The 5953-nt window shown below is 30.6% G+C and overlaps 1 pseudogene across 2 annotated transcripts; it reads right to left on the bottom strand.

Moving 5' to 3' along the window:
• Nucleotides 1-881: 881 nt before the first annotated feature.
• Nucleotides 882-4745, bottom strand: LOC145790149 (rust resistance kinase Lr10 pseudogene; annotated as a pseudogene). Of its 2 annotated transcripts, XR_014328794.1 has the most exons (3): nucleotides 4511-4745; nucleotides 3998-4021; nucleotides 882-3558 (listed from the first exon to the last, which is right to left on the bottom strand). The product of XR_014328794.1 is annotated as a rust resistance kinase Lr10 pseudogene, transcript variant X2 (transcript). The 2 variants fall into 2 exon arrangements; XR_014328793.1 differs by having other exon boundaries at nucleotides 882-4021.
• Between the last annotated feature and the right edge of the window lie 1208 nt (nucleotides 4746-5953).

Below are 5953 nucleotides of genomic sequence, written 5' to 3' on the forward strand. Positions count from 1 at the left end.
TCCCTCCGTCCCAAAATATTGGTCCCTTTTAGGGAATCCAACTTTTTTTGGTAGTACACTTATTGCATTTGAAAAAAAGTTGGTTTTCCAAAATTACCCTTTTGATAGTACATTTTTTGGGAATATCAATGTCATAATTGTACTTTTTAAATTGTTTATTAATTTAAAAGAAGGGCAAAATAGGAAATTTACATTATTTTTGTACTTGATTTATAAAGAGGGACTAATATTTTGGGACAATGAAAAATGGAATAAGGGACTAATATTTTGGGACGGAGGGAGTATTTTTTTTGTTTTTTAGTGAATATTTTTAAAATTTTAAGTAATTTTTTAACTGTTTTAGATGTATCTAAATAGTAAAATATTTGTGAAAAAATATTTTAAAAAATTAATAAATATACAAAAATATGAAAAATGTACTGAATTTTTGTATTTTTTATATTTTTGATATTTAGTGAATTTTTTTTATAAAAAAAAATCACAAATATTATACTTTTTAAATGTATTTATGTTAAATGTGTCTAAAAATTTAAAAAAATTACTTAAAATATTTATAAAAGAATCTTTAAAAACAAAAAAAAAATACAGAAAATAAAAAGTAAATTTTTCTGAAAAGCATTTTCTAAAAACCAAAACCAAGCGAGATCAAATGATCATGATCTTTTTAGAAGAAATGCTAGGAAAATTTCATATTTCTTTTTATTGAATAATACTTTTTTTGATAAAAGGTGAAAGTTTATTGAACTACAAACAACTACAGTGTCGTACCATATAAGCTTCACTGGTGAAAACAATCAATAGAAGAACAAAATTGAAATGCAATCCAAACACAGCCATTTGAACAACATACCAAGTTTTCATACCAAAATTTAATCCGAGGTTGCATAATTTCCCTATCATACATTGGAAAGTTTGCCTCAATTACGTGAGGAATAGAGGATGTCAACAATCAAAATACATAAAAACAGAGTGTTTGAATTGATACAAAACAGTTTAAGGTTCACTTACATCCAAAGTGACAGAATTTATGCATTCACTTGATAGCATAGACAACTTGGTAGGATTGGTGTCAAATCTATGTTCTTCAATAGGCCTCTCTTGCGGGCACATAAAAGGTTTGGAAGGCATTTGCCGTTGTTCAACATCCCCTTCAAGCATTTCCACAACTTTGTTCATCGAAGGGCGGTCACTAGGCTGCATTTGTATGCACCACAAAGCTACTATTACCAGCTTATTCACCATCACCCTTTCCTCCTCATTGGTTTCTCCCATTTGTATGTCCGTTCCTTCTTTGAATTGATCATAAATCCAAGAAGAGAAGTAAATTTGGCTTGTATGTTCAGCAAAGGTATTCAAATTTCTCATCCTGCTAGCCATTTCCATCAACAACATTCCGAAACTATAAACATCAGCTTTATATGAAATACCTCCAATGTTTTTGTAGAACAACTGTGGATCCGTATAATCCATTGTTCCCCTCGCTGCTGTCAAAGTCACAATACTATCGTTTGTTGCATACGATTTTGCAAGCCCAAAATCAGAAACTTTTTGAGTGAAATTCTCATCAAGTAGAATGTTGTGAGGCTTGATATCAAAATGCAAGATCTGCATATTACAAACTCGATGCAAATATTCTATCCTGCGAGCAACTCCTAGAGAAATTTCATACATTTGTTTGCAACTCAATGAGATATCTCCTTCTTGAGAAAATATATACTTTTCAAGTGACCCATTAGGCATGAAGTCATAAATAAGAGCTTGCTTAGATCTCTCGGCACAATATCCAATTAGTTGAACCTCATTAACATGATAAATCCTTCCTATGGTAGCTACTTCGTTGACGAATTCTTGCCCATTGGCTTTGGGCTTGCCCAATACTTCTATCGCTACAAGATTACCACTTCTAAGTTTTCCTTTATATACAGAACCATAGCCTCCTTCTCCTAAATTGTTCTTGAATCCTTTGGTCATCTTTTTAATCTCTGAGTAAGAGTAGCTAATAGGCATGAGATGGTTTTGGCTTCGTAGATAATCCTCAATACTATCAAACATCGATAAATGCCTTCTCGTAAATTTATGAATTAAAAATGCAAGCATACATAATGCTAATGGAATTCTTGGTGAAAGGATTCCTCCCGTGTATGAAAATCACAAGATGTCAAAATGAAGAAAAATGGCCTAATTGGCAAAAAGTCCTTCAAAACAATTTGATCATTGAAGAAGTTTATGAAAATATGAATCAATCTCACGTAGTTTGGACAATTTATTGAAGATCAAGTATCTGTGTTTCAAATTCCATTTTCTTTGTCGTCGATGCATCATATTCATATTCTTGTGGACAGGGGCGGAAGGAGGGGGGTTTGGGGGCCTGGCCCTGGTAGTTTCCACAACATCCTAAATGATGTATAAGAAAATTGTATAGTTTGTATAACTTAATTATATTTGGCCCCCCAAAGTTATACATTTTAGTCATGAGTTTTGCAAAGATTCAAATAATATTCCTAAATTCATCCGTGATGGTGTGTAAAGTTTTTGTCGCAAGTGTTTAATTCTTACACAATTCAATAATTGATAGGTAACCATTCATATCATTTGGGAAAAATTTTAAAGTGAGATTTTACAGCTTTGAAGCCTTTTCTTTTACTGATTTGTTTTTTCTTTTAAAAAATAATTAATTGTTGTCTTTTGTGTTGACAAAAGTTATGAAGTATTACGGCTTTGTTACGAATCATTAATTATGATGTAGTTTTAAAATAGCATATGGTATGTACCTTTTATACAGTGTGATCTATAATCTATTACTATAATACTATTCATGTATAATGTAAATTATGTGACATTACTTATTATTTGTATTTGGGCGAATTACGCCACTAGTCTGTATATTTTGCCTCTTATCTAATTTGGTCCCTACATTTTCAATTGATTCAAATTTGATCATTAATTTTAGATTTTGTGTCAAATTGATATAATTGATAATATCGTTAGTATTTTTTACAAAAAATTATCGCTGAATTGATTAAAATTAACTCACTGAGTTGAATAAGTTTATTATTTTTTCCTTAAAAATACGCAGATGCCATTTATGTGTGTATTTTCATAAATAAAAAAAAATTAAGAGTAGTAATCATTTGGACCAAATTAAGGCAAAATCATAAATTTATGGTCAAAATCGAGCCAATTAAAATCATGAGGACCAAAATGACACGAGAAGCAAAACACAGGACCGTCGTCGTAATTTGTCCTTTGTATTTTTCTACTGGTTCATCACTGATGTTCAAATTTCTATAGCATACTTAGAATGTTCTCATTTTTTATTAACTTATTTTTAATAATGATTTATTAATTTTAATAATTATTTAAATCGTTTAAACATATCTTGACCCGACAATTTGGATTTGTTGAAACCTTATTTTTGGCCCCCCTAATCGTCTACTCCTGGTTCCGCCCCGGCTTGTGGGTCATTTACTTCATATTAGAAGATAACTTTTCCCTTATGATCATTGAAGGAGAGGAATGAGGATTTACCAATGATTTTGATGATGAGAAAAAAATGATCTGTAAGAGAAGTGAAACAAAGATTCAGCTGTGTGATTAAGGCAGTTAAAAGAAACAAAAACTACAAGAAGTAATCAGAGAAAAGCAAGTAAACCAAATGAGGCATTCAATTATTCTAAACAGAGATATTATTAAGTGATTGAAGGTGTCTTGAATAGCAATGAAAATATCAGCTGAAGATCCAACCACTTAGAATGTCTTATTTTGGAACCATTACTGTGTGACAATGGGAAAATTATAGAATACTCTCGGATTATCACGTGTTTATACTCTCTAATCAATCATCATTCATCATGCCCCAGGTTACTCAATCACTCAATACAATACCTCATCTATTCATCTTTTCCACCGATCACAATACCAATGGTGCATTTTTAAAAACATTTGTAGTCTATATTTTTGAGAGAATAAAAAAAATGGATGGAGTAGGGGTACTTACCGTCGAGGAAGTATTCCAAGCGGACTGCATTTTTCAAGGGAACAAATAATGTTAGAGACAAAAAAAAAAAAAAAAAATTATGTTACTCTTGTAATATAAGGGGTGAGAGAAAAAAATAAAAGTATTTTTTGTCATAATGTTACCAATTTTTTCATCAGAAATTTTTTGAATAATTTTAATTTTGAATATCAAATTATCGTAAGTCTATCAAAAAAATAACATAAGATTTACCACAAACATACCTAACATATACCAAAAAAATAATAATAATAACAAGGTGCATATAGTACTAATTTCAAAAAAAAAAAAAAGTACATATGGTAGACATCTTGCTTCTTTATCAAGTACGGTTCTCTATCTAGTAGCACAGTGGAGGTGTTTGTTTGTTTGTTTTTTTTTTTTTTTTTTGATGAGATAAAACCTCATTTCTTTGACAAAAAATAAAAATAAAAACAGAGGAAAATTTCATGAATTGAGAACAAAATAGGAATGACGAAAGTGTTGCATACGCACCTACTATCCTGCAGAAAAAATTGCAACTCATGAATTGATAGTAAACAAGGTCAAATCCATCAGCCAACACACTGTGGACGTCCAAGAAGCTCGAAAGGTTACGTCCTCAAATCATCCTTGCCGGAAAATCATGTCGACGCTGCACAAGTTTTCAACATCTGACCACGACAAGTAGTCTCCGACCACAACATAGGAATGCTTTCTGTGAGGACATAATTTTTGAATAATAACACGTAAACCAAATGTAGAATATTTAAATAAAAAGTGAAAGTTCCATATTCCCTAATCTCAAGATCTGTCTAATTTTATAGAAGTTCAAGGAATCATATAGTGGTTGGTGACAGCACAAGATGCTAGAACAATTGATGACTAGTCCAATATTCTGGAATAAGTTAATATTTTTATTGTTCTTAAAGGAATTTGGGGAATCTAGTTTTTCAATTAAAAAATGAGTTCAGTATGCAGATAGATATTACAGAATAACAGAATGATTAATTTATTGTAGTTTTGTTCTCTATCATATTGAGAAAATGCACCCTCTAGAGGAGTGTATTTCCACAACCTTGTCATGGGGCAAAAATGGAATTATGGCTTTATTTAGGGCTTGTTTGGGAATTAACCTTTTTAGTGATTTTTTTTGTTTTTTTTTTCAAATTTTCTACGAATAAAAAAGTAGGGAAAATGATTTGATAAATTATTGAGAAAAATGGAATTATGGCTTTATTTAGGGCTTGTTTGGGAATTAACCTTTTTAGTGATTTTTTTTTTTCTTCAAATTTTCTACGAACAAAAAAGTAGGGAGAATGATTTGATAAATTATTACGACTTTTTGACTAAAATGTTTGGTTCCCAAACATATCCCATGTAACTTATGAGATTATTCACTTTTTTTTATTTATTTATTTATTAAATTTGTGTTAAAGTGTTGATGCAACTTTTATTTATAACTTATGAGACATAAATAATTTAAATAAGTTTAAAAAATTAATTAATGAGAAATAAAAGAGTACTAAAATTTATACTTTTTCATTATTAATTTTTTATTTGTAACAAACTACTCGAAACAAGCTATGTGTGGAACCCAAGCTTAAGGGTGGATATGGGTGCATTAGCACGCAAGGCTTATCTATAGTTTATACGGTTTAGAATTATAATTTAGGCCGATAGAGGGTTGGGCATAAATATTTAGTTGGACTTACTGGTTAGTCTTGTTAAGCAAAATTATTTACCTATAAGTCCTACTCATTTTTCATATATCTATCAATATTTCCAAAGTACCCTCTCATCATATTCTTCATCCACATTATCAGTAATATCATAACACTCCCACCGCCTAACTATCGCCTCTTGGTTGTCGTCTTTGACCATTAAAAAATATCTCCGATCTCTATCTCCCATCTCCAATCGTCGAAGACCTCCTTCGGTATCTAGAAATAATTTTCT

This window comes from Camellia sinensis, chromosome 5, assembly GCF_055761805.1.
Source record: "Camellia sinensis isolate YWXY chromosome 5, ASM5576180v1, whole genome shotgun sequence".
Classification (NCBI taxonomy): domain Eukaryota; kingdom Viridiplantae; phylum Streptophyta; class Magnoliopsida; order Ericales; family Theaceae; genus Camellia; species Camellia sinensis.